The sequence below is a fragment of the Anser cygnoides genome, chromosome 2 (genome assembly GCF_040182565.1).
Source record: "Anser cygnoides isolate HZ-2024a breed goose chromosome 2, Taihu_goose_T2T_genome, whole genome shotgun sequence".
NCBI lineage: Eukaryota > Metazoa > Chordata > Aves > Anseriformes > Anatidae > Anser > Anser cygnoides.
The window spans coordinates 14,016,174-14,035,405 of NC_089874.1; the positions used below are offsets into that span (position 1 = coordinate 14,016,174).

At 33.8% G+C, this 19,232-nt stretch overlaps 1 long non-coding RNA gene across 2 annotated transcripts in view; it reads right to left on the reverse strand.

Moving 5' to 3' along the window:
* LOC136790007 (uncharacterized) overlaps positions 1-18,776 on the reverse strand; it is a 36,369-nt gene extending 17,593 nt beyond the window's left edge. Inside the window, exons 1-3 of one of the 2 annotated variants that reach the window (XR_010829073.1) lie at positions 18,503-18,776; positions 4,407-4,519; positions 3,936-4,041 (exon numbers count right to left, since the gene is read on the reverse strand). This is a non-coding gene — a long non-coding RNA (uncharacterized lncRNA). Of the gene's footprint in view, positions 1-3,935; positions 4,042-4,406; positions 4,520-6,083; positions 6,388-18,502 lie in introns of those variants that run through there. The other variant, XR_010829074.1, reaches the window with a different exon arrangement.
* Positions 18,777-19,232: the final 456 nt, after the last annotated feature.

Below are 19,232 nucleotides of genomic sequence, written 5' to 3' on the forward strand. Positions count from 1 at the left end.
CAGTAAGTAATTAGTCTCACACATAAATCTGGATGTGGATATGCTCCCAGTGGGGTTGCTAGAGCTGAGCAACTACATGACTCCTCTTCCATGGTGTGAATAAGGCACATACCTCAACAGAGAGTGCTAGCAGGGTGGAAAGATTATACCCTCTTTTACTTGATCTCTTCTTATTTTCTATTTATTTATTATTCAGTTCTGAGGTGCTTTGTATGATCTCAGGCAGGAAGCTGAGACAAAAACAGTGGTTAAGAGCTAGCATATAACATTGTGCTCATCTGTTTGGTTCTGCAGGACTGAATACAAAATTTTGTATTTAATATAGTTGCTATGTCTATGCACAACTGAGGATATAAATAGCAAAAGCAGGATACAAGGAATGCAATTTAAATAATCTGAAACTGTTTTAAAGAAGGCATCTGGAAACTATCTGGGAATAACCCATGAGGGTGAGACTTATTCATAAAAACATAATGGAACAGCCTTGCACTGAAGCAGAAGATAAGAATCCTAAATGTATCAGATAAAGACCCAAGTCAAGGTGATAGTCACATTTAGAAACTGAAAATATTAGACCATTCCAGATCAAAGTTAAAAACAGAGACTAACAAACATATAGATTTGTATGGACAAAAGAAATGATTATGAGAACAACAATGTCCAAATAAGTGTGTAAAATTTGTGAGTGATCAGAATCTGAACAGCTCAAAGATAGGAAGAAAATAATGGGAAGACAGAGACCAAACAGGATCCATGTTCAATATAGTTAATAAATAAATAAATATTAGTAACAAGGAGCAAGATTCAAGTTCATAATGACAGGAATGGACTAAGGATCTAATCCAAGGAAGAAAGTACCTCTGTAAGAGAAAAGAACTGCAACAGAAGTGCAACTCAGATCTCTAATATATCCAGAAGCTGGACAGAGCATAATGCAAATGTGCTTTAAAAAAATAAATAATTAAATTGTTTGAATTAGTAGTGAAATGAAGCTAAACACATTATAATCAAATTATAATCAAATTATTTATGTATCTAGGTATCAAGTTGGAACAATATTCCTTCTTACAGCTCAAAGATAGCTTGAATTTGCCCACTATTATATATTATTATATGACAGATACAGATGGAAAAGTAGGACTTCTCTTTTAACTGCCAGATGAATATAGAGCAGTTACAATTCCAAATACAACACATAATGATCATTAGGAAAGGAACACACTTGTGCTGCCGGAAACACAAGAACATCTAGGATAAGATGGTATGATAAACAGCTGATGTATAATTACAACATATTAAAGAATGCCAGACAACCATATGAGAGAAAGTTGGATAGCCAAGAATCACAGCCCCAAGAATAACTTTGGACATATGGCATATGAAATGGTCAGGAGAGACAACAGTCATTATTCATGAACAAGCTGTAAGATAGCTTGTTCTCATTGTGTGTTGTTTTGCGCAGTTTCAGTTGTGTCATCTTGTGCCAGTATAGAAACTACTCCAGTAATGAATGCAGTTTAGAATGAAATCTGTGACTCCCTGATCTGGAGTGACTTTGTGTTTTGCCTGAGTCTGGAGCTACCACTAACACTAGGTGACCTTTGTGACACCAAAAGGGACTGAACTGCTAAGGTCACTGTTAGTGGGAACAAAAATTTGAAAAGAAACAGCAGACTGTCACAGGCTTTACACAAGTGTTCCAAAATCTTCTGTCAGTTGTTAAAACTTCTAAGTTTCAGGAAGTTTTAAATTAATTATGATTCACCTACTTATTTCTCTTCAAATAAAATAAACTATTTTGCTTTGTTAACAAACTAAAAAGAATAAAAAATAGGTGTCGCCCTAAACAGGTGTTGTTCCTGTGAAAACTTTATTTTTATCTTTCTTGCATGGAGCTCTTCTACTGAAAAGATCTCAGAAGAGATGTTACATTTCCTGTTAAGGAATAAGATTACTAAGAAAAGGAGAACTTAATAATTATTTAAACTTTGGGGTTGATTTTTTTTTTCTGACAAAACCTTGATGCCTACTAAACATTTTACTATATCTATATTTAGTTAATATATTGTTATTATTATTACATATTATTATAGATATTACTATATCTATATTTAGTTAATTCAGATTTATAATAATCTGAAATATTCAGTTGTCGTTTTTCCATAGTTACTTATTTTGTCAAGCAGAAGAATATGAAAGATACTTAAGAATATTTTCTACTGGGTGGGAAATGGAAGTATGTTACAATTTTTAGTAACATGTATAGTCATTGTGCTATTTAATAGTAAACAATTTGGTGTATGATTTCTAGTCACACAAACTCTCTTGAAATTCAAGTCACTAGGAAAGCTATTTAAAAATGAAAATGCTATTTTGCAGAACAGCATTTATTATTTGCACAAACCAAAGATATAGTGAAGAATTTCAGAGCTTATATTCAATAAACATTTGTTTCAGAAATAGTAATGAGAACTATGTTCATTTAACTCCTTTTTTTTTTTTTCTTCAGTCAGAATAACTGGGTAATAAAATAGTTTATCTTTGATCCATCCTAGCAATTTTGTGAGTGACTTATTTCTGTTTTACCACATTGTTCTCTGACGTCAGTTTCTGAGTTGATCTGTGTGACCCATTTTGTTATTGAATTTACCCCAGAGTAATGTGGACCAAGAAGAAAATAATTTCTTGTTAGTTTATGAGACAATCACTGATGTGAGAATTCCATCATTATCACTACATAGCCTCAGTCAAAATTACAGATTATTAATCTAGGTTGAAAGAGAAAAACAGAGATATTTTGGTTTTATTTTCAGATTCAAAAACATATATATATATATTTAAATCAGTGATATATATATATATAGGCTATTTATGTTTTTATTCCAGTCTTTTGCATATTTTCCTACTAAATGAAATATTAGAAACGAAGATCTGAATGGTGTTTGACATAATGGGAGGACACTAACTCACACCAGATTACATTCTGTCACTGTACTATAAGTGGTGCAGATGCAGTTATGAGGCCAGTAAGTACCAATGTCATCACACACAAGTAATCACATTTTCTCTGTGTGTTGTAGAGAGTGATCATCTACTTAATATAAATCTTTTCCTTTCCCACTAATCCATCTGGGTGTTCACGAGGAATGAATAAATTGTTTATTCATCATAAAGATTAATTTCAGCTGGTGCTGCTTTGCTTTCTGTAATGAAAGGGAAATAAGAAAGCAAAACAAAACAAAATGCAACAATCTTTAACTGAAAGAGTAGCTTCGTCTCTCTTATTCCATGCAGATGGTGCTGTTTACCAGTTATCTCTCAGAGCAGGGAGGAGACCAAAGCCTAGATGAATTACAGCTGGTTCAAACTAATCCAGAGAAAAGCTGAAGTTAATGAGGAGAAGAAAAGTAATTTGTCAAAATGTGTGATTACCGTGATCTCACAGCTAGTCAAACTATAGCCCCACTAATAGTCTATTCTGCAGGCAAAAATCCCATCTTTGATACTCAAATCATAGTGGTGCCAAGAAAGTTTTCTTCGTGAAATGTTTACAAACTAACCCTTCTCTAATTTCTGATTGAAAAAAAAAAAAATCAACTTTCCACTTGAGAATTAATCTTTTTTTCCTCTATCTTTTAGGACGTTACAACTAGCTGACTTCAGTTGGAAGGGGAAGGTCGTGCAGGAGCTGCAACTAAGCTTTGTTATGAACTAGCAGCTCTAAGGAAAGAGACAGGGAAGTGAACCCAGTCCAGGTATTCCATAAGTCACAGGGTGTCCCTCACCTTATTCGGACAGATTCACACCTATAGACTTTATTCAGTCAGGAAGGTAATCATCTATGGCTACTTAGTCTGAGAGACTGACCAGGCAATATTTCTTGATACAATTGCAGATGAATACCAACAAGAAGTAAGATGACAAACATCACTTACATCTGAAAAGGTCTAGATGGCTCTGTGCTATGCAGGGTGAATGCCTCTTCATAGCATAGTGGCTTGAAGGAAGAATATGGCAGTAGTTTGACCAAATATCCAATTGCTGTAAATAAATGAAGAGCAATTTAAAAAATCAGGGAGGAGGGAGGAAGTAATCAGCTGCACACGTCTGTGATTTCTGGATGTAAGGGATTTGTCTTTTGGTAAGCTTCCACATGAAACTGCTGGCTGCCAGCAGAGCTGTGGTGCAAACAGCAGCCACATCTGTGTGAATTAGACTTTGCTTTTCAGAAGCAGCATTTCTAAACATTAGCAGAGAAATCTTCCCTTTGTATAATGCAGTTCAGTGTATATAAAGCACATTATTATTCTTGGCAGAATAAATTACTAATATTTTCTTAGCCACCAAAGTGAATATAAATATCTGTTTTACATGAAAAAAAGGCATATGGATTCTCATGCACTTACTTTGCCTCAGGTACTCAGGTGAATTTGGAGCATGCTGACCTAAGATCATAACCTTCCACCCATTTGAATGTCCTTTTCTCATATGGCTAGAGAGTTTATGCATTCCTTAGCACCTACAAGAAGATTTTTATTTACTGATTAGTGAAGTGAGAAGTCATAGTTCTTAAGCTTAAATGCCATTGCTGGAAGGAGGCAAATGTCACATTCATATTAAGGAAACACATGAGAAAACACACAGTGATGTAAAGGGGCTTGGGCTAGACATATGAGTAGTCACCTTATTGACTTCCAGGCAATTGCAAGAGTTAAGAACTGACGAGATAAAATCAGCTGCTAGTACCCATTTCTTGGAGACTGGGTTAGACAAACATCTGTGAGGAATCATTGATCTTGCCTTCAGGCAAAGCAGTGGACAACATGACCTCCAAAGGTCTGTTTCCAGCCCTATTTTTCTGTGATAGTACAATGAGACCTAAATTTCCTTAGGAGGATCAGGTGATTGAGCAGAAGCCTTCTTGTTAAGTTAGCCATCAGGCTTAAAAAGATTTTCACTATTGGCTGTGTAAATATATATTTTTTAATCTGAATTTTTATTGCTTTGATTATTTTTCCATTATGCTAGCATAGGTGTGCACTATGCTGAATACCTTAGGCAATGTAAGTCCTCAAGGAGAGTATTAAAAATCTTATTGGATTAATGCATATTTTTCCCGATATTTTTGCTGCCTGCAGACAAGAATAATTTTTTTTTTTTTCACCCTGGCCATACTGATTCTGAAGTAGAACAGCTTTAGGAGTCTGAAAGTGACAAGGAGCATAGACCCTATTTGCAGAGAGACCTACCCTTTCTGTATTTTAGGGTATCCATACTGTATTGTAGGACAGCTTGATTTTTATTTCCTATTCCAGTTAAAGGAAAAAAAGAAAAAAGAAAAAGACGCAATTACATACAGATAGCTCTCCATTTATCCAAAAGGATGTTGTTAGGAAATATATATATATATATATAAAAGACCACAGTTTCATTAAATATATACATATATATATATATATATAAAATTATATCTTCAAGTTGTTGTTCCTTTATAAAGAATTAAAATATTGGCATTCCTTGACAGGCAGAGTGATCACTTGATAAGATTACACCGATAAAGTGACGTTCATCATTTTTCACACACAATTAAATACAACAAAAGTAATATTTTAAATAGATAAGCAAGCACACAATGGGTAATTATGTGTATGGAGCTTTCTGTCTTATAGTGTATAGAGCTTAATTAGACCTTAAGGGACAGTGCAAATTTGCTAATCGTATGTGCCAGTCACAGCCAACATTTTGTACCGAAGTTCCAGACTCCTGTCTACATCTGCACATAATTTACTTATTAGTTTAAATGCACAATTTCAGCTCTTTAACATTCGGTTTTGATTGGTTTTACTGTATTAATGGGATAATAACATCATTCATAATCAATGTTCTCCAAATGTAAATGATTTTAATTGTTCACACATAATAGTGTTCTCTATTAAAAAACACATACTGATGCCTAGCTGAGAAAATTAATTTGCTGTGTTTGTTACTATAATGAAATAAAAGTTGTTCCAATTTAATGAATTCAGCAGTAGATTTCATAACTTCATTATGAACGCAAACTCAATTTTCTGGGGGTAACTTACCATTAGTTCAAATGAAAAGATTCATTCTCTGGAAAATTCAAGAGTCACTGGTTCTATTTCTTGGGGTCAATCCAATTAATAAAATGAGAAATATTTAACAATGCCATGGAGTGAGTATTGCAACATGCAATTGAAATAATTCTTCCTGCTTCTTGAATTTCAGAGTTTCCCCAGCTGAATTGGCTGAATTGCCATTTAAAAAAAAAAAAAAAAAAAGTTTCTCAAGGGAGAAAACAGAAGGGAAAAGAGAGAGAGAGAGAGAGAGAACATCATTTAACTGTTTTTATGCTAAATTATTATTATCATTGCATCTTCTCTTGTCAACTTGAAATCAGTGGCTCTGTTTTTGTTCAGCAGATCAATGGAATAAAATGAATTACTGAATTCTAAAAGTTTATACTTTTAATGCAGAGATGTGGGAAACATCAACACTGAGGATTACTTAATATGTGACATACTTCTCCACTGCTGGGCATAAAACTGTAGATATTAGAGATATTAGTTCTGACATCTTGTGGAAAAAGCTAATATAGACAATGAATTTAATTTGATAACTGACATCTGACATACAGGTGTTTTGTTTTGTGTTTTTTTTTGTTTGTTTTCTAGGTCTTAAAACCATCAGTTATTAAACTTTGAGGCCCTGGGAATGAAAACATGGGGCTACCAGAATAGAAGTGAGCTAACATGGCTAAAATGAAAAATGTTTTCTTGAACCCTGATATCACATAAATTCCTCAATTATTTCATATGTCCCATTTCCAATTAGCTTATTATTTATTTACTTAAAGAATATTTTTGGCATGTTTCTGGGCTCCTAAAGTCCTTCAAGAAAGTAAGTCCCAACCCAATAAAAATTGTAGGTATCAATTTAACAACCTGTTTTATGTGTTTTTATGCATCTTGGTATTTACATTCTCTGAATGGTTCACATTCTCTGCCCTGTGCCTTTCCAGAACATATAATTTAGTTAAATATTGGAGTCAATATTTCATGTAGCAGGTCAGGATTAACAAAATAATGCTGTCTTCAGGCCTGCACACAGAACTAGAACTTTCACAATATATATATATATATTTATTTTTTTTCTTCACAGTTTTTAGACTTTAATTCATACCTAACTACAAGCATATGGGTAATTCTTACTGAAATAAATGGATAAAAAAATTCCACCCAATTAAAACTATATTGTGAAACTCCAACCTAAAGGTAGTTTACTACATTGAGTTACTCCTACGATTCAAGGAAGGTTTAAATTTGGCTGGATTTAGTAGAGAACATTTAATACTAACCTTACAGGACTGAGCTATGTCCGTTTTGAACAAATGGATGGGTGGTAGATTAAAGGGAGAAAAAATAAGGCATTGTTTTCAGCTCTGACAGTGTCATTGGCTAGTTCACAAGATACCTCATTCTCATTCATCTTTCTGAAATCAGTTTTGTAAATTCATTAAATTAGGGCAGTTCGAAAAATTATCCTGCCTTTCTAACATTTAGTCTCAGTGAATGGAAGCTTCAGACTTTTTTTTTTTTTTTTAATAACACTTGAGAAGAATGACATATTCTTGGATACCCTCCAATTCTTGGTAGTGTGATAGACTTTTTTCTATTTATAGAGAAATTATACCACTTCAGTAGACTACCATAATTGTCTGTGGAATTTTCAGATTGTTGCATTGTGCAGTCATCTTCAAGTATCTGCCAATTTTTTATAAAATTCCAGTTTTCCATGGAATCCGGTTATTAGCACCAAAGCAATCTATTATATTGCTACATTTGAGTTTTATCTCATAGCAATCCACAGTTAAACAAAAACACACACAAAAAGATTCTCTCCTGAGTATAGTCCAAAGACAAAACATTTAAAGTTGTATTAGCATTGATAACTAATTCAAACTTTAATGCTTAAGTAAATAAAAAAAATAAATAAGCAAACTGTGTGCTCTCACACTGAATTTACTTTTGCTCTCATTTGTTTCCCCAAGGCATAAAAAAAAAAAAAAATACTTCAACTTATTATATTACCACCCTTTTCACCCCTCTCCAAATCCATCCATGAATAGCCCTTTCTCTTTTCCCCCACTACAATTCCATAAGCATCTGTTTGCTTCTCTTCTTATCCTATAACAAGAATCCAGCATATGAAAAATATTGAAAAGAATGGTTTTCATTCATTTTAACTGGAGAAGTGTGAGAAGGAAACCGTCTGAACAACCAAACTGCCTGTGTTACAAATTGCATGTTAGACTACAGATGAGTTCTGGCAGGATCTTTTTGTTTTCTTTTCTCCCCCAAATACCCAAAGTTTTATTTCTTAGCAGAGAACTAACTAAATAATCTTAAATGTTCTTGGTGATGACAAGAAAAAGAAAGTTGCTTTTAAAAATTTCCTGTTAGTGTCACATATATACAGTTACCAAAGGAGGGGCGAAATCACAAATAGTGATATAAATAAATAAATAAATAAAAAGAGTGAAATGTCAATACCATAATAAGAACATTAATGAAATAACTTGAGTTTCAGATTTGAACAGATATATATATATATCTTTCTTATAGTAGAATTAGAAACTAATCTTTTGCATAAGCAAATACCACTCTCTAATATGAACCACCTTTTGTAAAGCTGCACTTCCTGAGATTGATTTACACACAGAGGTAGAGGAAAATTTAAATTTTATACTTTGGTCTTCTTTGTCTTTTGTGTTTTACAGAGAGGATCAGGTTTCAGGCTCTAGTGGCTTCCTAGCTAAACTCTACAAAACTTTGTAGTACATTTTTAAAAGTAAGTTTTGTGTAGGATCTATAATAAGGCATTTCAGGTCAATTCATTAATCAGTTCTCTTAGGATTACTTTAATTACAGTGTTCTGAAACCAGAGGGAAAATGGTAAATGCTGTAGCACCAACAGACCAATATTGTTAATTAATATGGATTGCAACAGAAAGTGTTGACTAAAAAGGCTTAGATGAATTATCGGAGGGATAATGAATTATGATCAAGGGGGGTTTACTAAAAATAGACCTGCTAACAATACTAAAATTCTATGCACTTTCTAACACCTTTAATTCACTTACAATCTTTACAAACATTAATTAATTCTCCAAACATTTTAACAGCTTAACTAACTGTTAGTATTAAGCACACTGACACTTTATCAAATTGAGAGACCTGCCTTAAAAACAATAGTATTTCCTTGGGAAAAGATATTGACTATGTTGTTGTTGTTGTTGTTGTAGTTGTTGCTTGCTTGTTTGTTTTCTTAGTTTTAGTATGCCAGGCCTCTTTCCTTTAGGACCCAATCCAAAACCTACCAAAATCAGCAGAAAACATTCAGCTGACCTCATGGGACTTTGAATTGCCCACAAAGAGACAAATCAGACTGTTAATCAGGGCTATTGCCAGAAAAAATATTAAATTGCAACAATACAGAAAACCCGTGGTATTGTGGGTAAGGACAAATTGTCCTTTCTCCTTCTTCAGGGTAGTCCTTGGATGGTAAATGAAAATCTCAGGGGAAAAATACATTTTATGATGGTTTCCCCCTACAGCACTGGATTGGTGCCAAAGTGTAGTATGACAACGTACCATATTCTTTTTGATTATTTTTTTTTATGAAAGAAAAAAGTAAGATCTTATTACTAAATGACAACTTTTCCAAAAGTATTGATGACAACTCCATCTAACTGAATTATAGTTATTTTGTGCCTCTTTATAATACCTCAAATTTTTTGAAGTATTACATTAACTTATTCCTTTTATCACTCTTTTTATGCATATGCTTATTTATATGCCAGGAAATATTTGATTTGCTGACTGGTTTTTTTTTTTCTGTGTACTGTTTTAAATATGCAGTGGTTCACTTCCAAATGTGGTTACATTTTGGTTCTAGTGATGCCTCTAAACATGACACTACAGGACAAAATCTTCACATATATATAAAAAAATAAAAATAAAAAAATTGACTTTGACTTTTTGTATGCAAAAAAAAGTATATTGAATGTGATGTATTCTATGATCTTTTAGTATGGAAAACACTTTTTTGTAAGATGTATTGTTATTATGACATGATATTTGTACATTATTAAATTCCTTTTGCTTTGATAGGTAGTTCAGTTATACCAAGTAGCTCACAATGATATTTTTTTTCCAAATTTTACCTCATATGACCAAATATTTGTGGATGAAATGCTTTGATTACAGGGCCAAATTGAGAATTTAGAAATCCAGCCTTAAATGAAAGACTATCACATACATATGACAAGTTAAAATATATGGAAGAAAAGCAAAAACAAAAAAACAAGTATGAACTAACCCTGCATTTTTTAAGTAAGCTATTACTTTAGCCTATGAGTAGAAAATTTTAGCAATATTTAAAATGAGTCCTGATATCAAAAAGGTTGCAGCTAACCTGGCAAAATGGAGCTCTGATTGGTCACCAGAGGGCACAAAATGCCGTTGAATGAATGTAAGTGGAAGATGTACACCAACATGTTCATACTAAGTCCCTGAAGCTAAGTATGTAAAATCCAATTTTTTAATGTTTAAATAAAAACTTTGTGTTCAGAGGTAAATAGTACAACCTAGTGAAAGGTCTTAGCTCTCATTTGAAATTAGACAGCCATATGTGTCTTGTTGAATAAAGCCAAACCAATATACACAAAATGTTTTTGCTCTCATCCTTTGTTTGAGAACTAAACCCCAACTTATGAAAGCATGTCTGTAACTTTAAGGTATTAATGGACAAATTCATACCATTAGTGTCATTATGTGAAGCTGGACCCACCCATTTCAAAGGTTGAACCCATGTCTTTCTACCTGGGGAGAAAGGAGAACCAGAAGTAGTATTTCTAGCATTGTGAGTTTGTTTGCTCTTATGTGTGAAGATGCTCTGTCACAGGCTGTTTCCAACACATGCTTGTAACCGACATAACTGTCCTTGGCTGGGTTGATCTTTCACCTTGCTTTGTGGCTAATAGGAAGCTAAGAACGGCAGTATCACAGGCTCTGGCATGATACAGGGCTTTTTTATTTTTATTTTTTTTTTTTCAATTATTTATCTGCTTCTTGCTCCCTTTGGTTAGCCTGTGCTATCCATGCTTACGTAAAGCACTGGGTTTAGGAGTAAGAAAATATGTTCACTGACAAGTTCTGTTGTCAAGACAAGGTGGTAAACCATTTAATTTGTAAAATATTGCTTATCACCCTTCTTTTGCTAATGTGGCTGTGACTATAAAATAAGACAGAAGCCCAGCATTAATAATGTATAAATTTCTCCCTGTTCATCTGAAGATTAAGTGAAATAAAATATAGTGAGATTGTGGGGTAAAGATTTGTACTGTTGTACTGATAAAAAGATCTGGAAAAAACATGTAGGGGGTATAAACAAATCCTCTACTTATTTCAGATTGAAGTCTGTCCAGCAAATTGTCAAACTATGAAAATATACTGAGCTTTTACTTCATGAATAAACTCCACTTGTGAAAACAATATTAGCAGAATCACACTTGTAGAATGTGGATACATGGTCCTAGTGCTAATGATTGTTTCACTATCTGTTGTTGACATCAATGACATTAAACAGCTATTAGTACCAAAAACTTCTCTTTAGTGTACTCAAGGCCTTTGCTTACCGTGCTAAAGGTCCAAGTTTCGGTCAGCCCCTGGCTATCACAGACACACTCCACTCCAAGATGCCTGCTAATATCAACACTATCAGGTAAAAGAAAGGAGACTGGTGACTTTATCTTTTTTTTAGATTTCAGTATCAAATGCTGTGCTGAACTACAAGGCAATTCCCTTAGGTGACTTGGAAAGTCTTCCAAATTAAACATGCTGTTAAACTAGATTAAATTGACAAAAAACAGATAAGTCAGATTAAAGTCTGATCCTACTCCAACCTTAATTCACACTGCTGTAAAATTATACCATTACAGCACACAGAACAGTGAATTAAAGATGAAGTGCCAGCTTTAAATTTAATTTCCTCACATTTGCCAGTTTCAGATTATCTAGTGTTAACAGCATGACTGACACTTCACAGGCATGCCTGAAAATAAATTCCTCTAATCCAGGTCCTCTCCTGCCAACATCTCAGTTGTCTCTCGGGCTCTACAAACTGGGTAGATTGAGGACCTGGTGGAATAGAAGGATATTAGAATACAACATTAAAACTAAGGACAACTAAGGCACAAGTAGATTAAAGATGAGGAAATAGATAGATTCAGAATATATGTGATGTGGGGAACTAAAATGCCCTTTGTTCCTACTTTTAAACATCACCTCAGGAATACCTGTGAGAGATGTTTCCTTAGCAGGGGCAAAAATCTGGGCCTGTATTTCTATAATAGGTTGAAAACCATGGCAAGGCATTTCAGCACAAGAGAGAGGTCCACCTGCGTCTTCTTCTCCCTTTAAATACTTTCAGATTCATGCATAAAACTAGGAGAGGTAGTTTAGCATATAAGGCTACTGTCAAGTGCAATGTATTTGAAGCACTGAATATACTTATTCCTCTGCTTCACAGATGTGAGGAGGTACATTATTTTTCTTGCTAGACATCCTATAACCTTCCTCAGATACTGCTTAGCTCAAATGATGTTAGTTGGACTCCTTCTCCACATTCAGACCTGCCACAAAGTGTAGCCTGTTATGGAGGGTGTTAAAACTTAATACAAACTCTCTGTTCATTGAGATCCTCATTTCAGAAGTAATAAAACAGTGGCTTAGTTGTACATGACTCAAGAGATTTTCTTTAGTCTGCATTCTACATTCTGCACTTCCGAGCATTAGTACACAGTATTTAAATCTAGACCAGTCTGTTCCTAACAAAGCATCCTAGCCACTACTTTCTTTCTCAGGAAATTTTTTTTCACAGTATCTTAAAAGGCAAGAGTGAAAGAATACCCCAAAGATGCTTGCGTAGTCTGAATGTTAGAAATTGTGTCTGGTTTCCTTCAAATGGAAAAAGAAGCTGAAGCTAAATTTGCAGTACCTCATTTGAGAGATCCAGTCACAGGACTAGTAGGCAAAAGGTGCATTAAAAGAACAAAAGTCCTTTCCTTCTCTGTGTTTTTATAAGATCCAGCCTACCAAAACTATTCTGAGGGATGTTGTCAGCTCAAAGTTCTTAAAGATGATGAAAACAGTGATGTCCATGAGCTCTCAGCCATGAAGCACTGCTGGGGCAGAAGCAGTTTTGGACAGGTCTACTGAAATCTCGCTTCCAGGTGACTGTGAAAGCTGAGTGACAGTTTTAAGAATCTACATTTTGGATTTCAGCCTTTATGTTACTTTGTCTTTTATCTTTAAGCAGTCAAGTAGAGAGGCAGAAAACACTGAACAAATTGAATAGTAGTGTAAGCACTTCAGATAGAATAGACCCTTCAAGAACAGACTTTAGGCCTCATTACTTTCTCACCCACTCCCAATTTCAGCTGAAGTGAGTGTCACAGAAATGAATGAGATGAGATAAAAGGCAAATGATATTGGAAAAATAAATAAATAAGTAAATAAAAATACAAAAAAAAAATCCTGCATTTTATCGTAAGATCTGAAATACATTCAGGTTTTGTTCTTCTAAGTAGCTGAATGAATAAAAACATATCAGTACTCATGCAGAAAAGAGAAATACATTAATTAGGAGAGACATTTATAAAACTGGAAAATTCTGTCTCCATACCTTTTTCTTCTACTTAAACTCTTATTTCATTGAAAGGTTTTATTTATGTATGTATGCATTTATTTATTTGGAGGGAAGAGGTGTGGAAAGATTTGCCAAGTCACTGAAGCCTTGTCCAGGATGAATTGCTACCTCCCTGCTACAATACGAACAACAGTGTACCCATTCAACTGTTTCCTAACAGAGAACAAGAAAAGCCAGAAGCATTCAAAGTAAAATTGTAATTGGACTCTTCAGAGTTCCAAAAACAATAGGAGCTAGAAGAGGAACATAACGATTCATTTTGGCTACTCAGTCGTATCATTTGTTCTTCCTTGGCCTTATAAACCGATACATAATGACTTTTAGAAATACAGGAAAGTTAGAAACAGAAACCAGATGCTCAGAACTCATAACACCTTTCCCTTATTTCTTCTGAGTTAGAATAAATAAATAAATAAATAAATAAATAAATAATCAGTATTTTGTATGTAACCTTCTAATATCAAAATGAAATCACGTGTCCTAGTAGCTGATTGCAACAGTAACTCTTCCCTGCTTTCTGTTCTCAAGTGGCAAATTGATACGACACAATGCAGAAATGTTTTCAAACACCCAGTCTGAGAAGTTTAAAGGATATCTGTAATAGATTAGTTTCTGAAAACTTAGATGTCTGTATAATGTGTCCATATCTGTAAATTTCTGCAAGAAAACTAATCCAAGCAGATCTGAGCTAACATCTGTCTACAATATCAGTTACTTAAGTCAGTATAATGGTCAAGACTGTATCTAGGGGAAAAAAATAATGAAAAAGATGTGAAGTCAAAATGTATAATAGCTACAGTACTTCATATAGAAATTTGACATCTGGTCTTTAAAAGTTTACTAAAGTTTTTGCTTCTACTACTTCTTTCTCTTGTGACAAATAATAACAAAAAGAAAGGCTGAACAATTTTGTTTTGTAAAGACATTCAAAATTTTATATCTTGTCTTTGTGAATACATTTTATAAATATAGTTTGGACTAAAAGCTTTAACAAATAACTATCCTGGTCAACTCTATAGAAAATTGTATCTGGATTTATTTATTTATTTATTTATTTATTCATTTTTACTGCTTTAGAGTTACAATGCAACTTATTTTTTCAGAGTACAAGGATTCGCCTTACCAGCAACTCCTAAGAAACATTGTTTCATAGACCAAAAAGTAGATAGATAGATAGACAGATAGATGGATAGATGGGTAGATAGATAGATAATGTTGCCTAATCACAGAGTGATGAAGCTGATTTATTTCCTGTAACTTGCAAATCAACTCTGTCACATTTGTGCAGATGTTAATAAGTTTCATTTCCACATAACATTCTCTAAGTGGCTCAGGCTCAGGCTGCATAGAGAATGCAGCAACTGCCCAAAGGCAAAATAAATACAAAATATTCCATTTATATATTCTAGCATTTGCTGCCATAAACTGTAACAGCAAGTAATAGTAACTGCAGTAAACAGTAGAATCAGACTTACACAGCTTATAGATATAAGCTTTGTTTCAGTAGTATGAAATCCAGAAGTATCAAAAAGCAGATACAGAGACAGGTTCAATCCCATTCTGATTAGAGATTTTCTGATTAAATAGGTCCATAACACTATGAGGCTACAGCACCACTAAACCACACTAAACACCAATCACTGCTTAGTTGATAAGGCAACAAAACACCTATCTCTTCAATCCTACCTGTACCTGAAACATCCTACCTGTACCTCTTTATTCTAAGAAAGTTCACATGATAAACTCAGCATCAACAGTGAGTCTCTTCAAGATATATATATAATCCATCTAAATACTATTATATGAAACTTTGGTATTTAGCAGACTTGCTCCTTTCCAAAAATGATTTAATTCCTGCAATATATTTCCATCTTTTCTAGAAAATCCGGAGTATTGCATTTTTGGCTGTGAAAATAATATTAGAACAGAAGAAATATGTCTTTGTATGTCTTTCTGTTTGGAAATGTCAACATGTTTCCTTTCTTTACACTCTAAACAAAGCATTTGCAATCAGATTTCACTTCAGGCTGCTGCAAAGTGGTCCTCTTGTGCCACCTCATGTTTTTCCCAATTGTTTTCCATAAGCCAGTCTCTCCTCCTGACACTCAAATATATGAAAAAGATACTGATCTGATACAAGAAGAGAAATATCACCGTAACTGTCATATTGGAGATTTTGGACTTTCACTGAAAAGATTTCAGTATTCATATTCAGGTTGGGTAAAGGGTGACCTTTTCCATTCACCCAGGTCTAGAGATGGAAGCCATTATCACAGAGAATAAACCAATCAGAAACTTTCAGTCATCTCTGAAAGTCACATAGGAACAACTTTCCCAGTTAGCACCTTTCTGAATGACCACCAGAAACAGAAGGAAAATCAATTAAGGTTCGGGAACAAAGTGGATTCCCATATCCACTGCGATTTTTGACAACATTTTTTATAGATATTACTTTATTTCTGATTCACTTCAGTAGCTTCCACAATCACTCAAGCTCCTGTGACTTCACAATAAATTTTTATGAATAACCATTTTTAAACAGGTGAGATTTGGAGAGTATAAGAAGGAATTGAAAGGGTGAAAAAGAGAAAGTTTTGATCAGATGAGGATAAGCATTCTTTAGCAAGGAATGCCCTAGTTTGCACTCCTTTTAACATTATGTAAGCAATTGCACAGATCAATTTTCAGATTTATTCAAGACGAACCATTGACACAAATTATTTTAAGCTGCCTTATAAAATAACCACAATAGATTTTGGCTCCACTGTGTGTCTCTTCTAGTTTTCCAATGGGATGAAGTAGTTATGAAACACTAACACTACACTGTGGTATGTTTTGAATGCATTTTTCAGTGTTATTATGCAAGATTCAAAATAAGCCAGAATCAGAAGGTCTGGCTTATTTTTGCAGACATCTTTGTCATGTTCAGTATTCATATCCCTGAAGCAAAAACCTCTTTTAGTGTGTAATTCAGGAGCTTTCAAATGTGGACTTCTGCACAGCAGACCACATTGTCTCTTACAGAGCCATTATGGTCTTCCTTGTCAATGGGAGCTTGCTTATTTCAAAAATAATATGCTCTGTGGGGGATATGATCCAGTGGATGAGCAAAATAAAGACAGATGGCAATGGATTAACTCTGGTGTATTTCATTCCAAGGCACAGTTTACAGTTAAAAAAAGCATGTACTAACAAGAATTTGCCCAGTTTTATGATACATGAAATTGTCTGTATGATATAAAATGGGCAGGATCACAAGGTGGATGGATGTGAATTCATATCTCTATCAGTTTCAGTACTATGCTGATTTATTTTGTACCCAGAGAACCTTGGGTACATTACATAAATCTTCCACATATTCATCTAGACTCTGTATAAATATTATTACTTCACTTTATTCTGTTATTATTAAATGTATGTATAATTCAGCACATAAATAAGTCAACATTTTTATTCATGAGATTAGTTCTTTCTTGTTTGTGATACTTAAAGCAAGGAGAGACTCTCTGTTATTTTGGCAGAAAGGACAGTGGCCATTTTCCTCTACAGTTAAATATAAGACAAGCAGTTCTCTCACAATCTTAAAGGTATCCTCCAAAAAAGCACTGGAGAAAATTGATGGGAAGGGATACTCCCTTCATCCATTTTATACAAACATTTTCTCTTAGTTTGTTCTCACAGATAAATCTGGTAGGTATTAGAAGTGAAAGTTAGCATTAAATAGCACTTAAGATGATTTCTAAGTATATTTTTCTTAAAAGCCAGTGATAGATAATCCTGTTTAGAAACCAAAGACTGCTTCAGGAATTCTATAGTCTGATTGCTGCTTTCTAATTAATTACACAGGATTTTTCAGTAATGATAAAGTGTCCAGGAGAGGACAGCATTCAAGCTGATGCAACTGATATGTTTTATCAGCATTCAGAGGTCTGACACACCACCTACTCTGTATGTTCTAGTAAAATATGAAACATCATGGAAAGGTTTATATCAGTTGCAACTTTATAATTATTCACCATTTATAGGTTTCTGCAGGAGTTAAATATTTTTCAGTTTATGAAATAACAGTAAGGAAAATACCACTCTTGGAAATTACTAGAGCATTGTTTGACCTACAGTGATGTGTTAGTTCTATTTCAATTCATACAATGATTAAAAATAGAAGCTGATTATGTTATGATTAAATAAACAATAATAATAATTATAAAAGAAAAAAGTCAGTATAGGAAAGAAAACAAACAGTTTTCAAATCCTTAATCTCGTTCTACACATGTGAAACTAGTTTGGGCCACTTGGTGTTTCCCAGACTTCCACAACAGTAGGCATGAAAACAATATGAAAGGCAAACCTATCGGTAGTTGTCTTTAACAGATATCAGAGGAGCCAATACCTCTGAACAAAAAAAAATATAGATAAAACTTTGTCTTCTGATTCACCTCAGTGAATCAAATGTATCTGTGCCTTTGAATGGCAATTGTGAATCCTGCCCTTTAAATTCTGTCATGTGCAGAGGCACTTTCATTTATGCCTCCTCATCTTTACAAACATAGGTCACTGAACAGCATCAGCTTTACTGGAAACAAAAGATACCTTACACAAAAAGAGAAAAAATAAAGTAGCTGTTTTTACAGGAAAATTAATGTCATAAGATCAATATATGGATAAAAATAGAACATGGATACTTTCCTCAAATATTTTTCTGTACTGGGCTTACCCACATTTTGGAGCAATATGGGAAGATACTTCACATTTTCTATGACATGATGATTCCAAGCCAAAAGGTGACCATGGTGAGATCTGTAGCATCTAAATCAGATATTTGTGTTTATCAGCATTTAGTAGGTCAATAACCCTCTCAGTCCATTTCTGTAGTGAAGACTCAAACATGCACCATGTGTTTCAACAGCTGAAATGCCACTTCAGCATGCTACCATAAGTTATTGTTAGCAGTATGATACATCATTCATCTACAGCACCATCAAACCACCAAACAATAAATATTGGCTAAATATTGGCCAAAGTAAGTAAGTATTACAAAAAGTAATGTCATTTACCTTAGAACAAAAAAAAAAAAAAAAAAAAAAAAAAAAGTGTAGGTTTTTAATTGCATACTTAGGCATAGATGATGGTCAAATAATAGATCAATGTCATATTTCTTTTAAAATCACACTGAAAATAGCTTTGGTACATAACAGTTTATCTGTGAAAGTTAGCCAGGGATTTTAGTTTAAGAGAAAGGCTCAAATAAATATAGTGGTTACAATTCTTCAACCAAATTGAATAAGACAAAAGCAATTTGTTCTTTGGAAATGGTGGAAAGCAACAGTACTTTTTGATGAGTCTTTTCTATAAATAGAAGTGGGAAGGAGAAAACAGAGAGACTTACATTTGGTTACTCATGTGGCAGTAGGTATGTCATGAGCAAAATGGCTGATATTATTAAC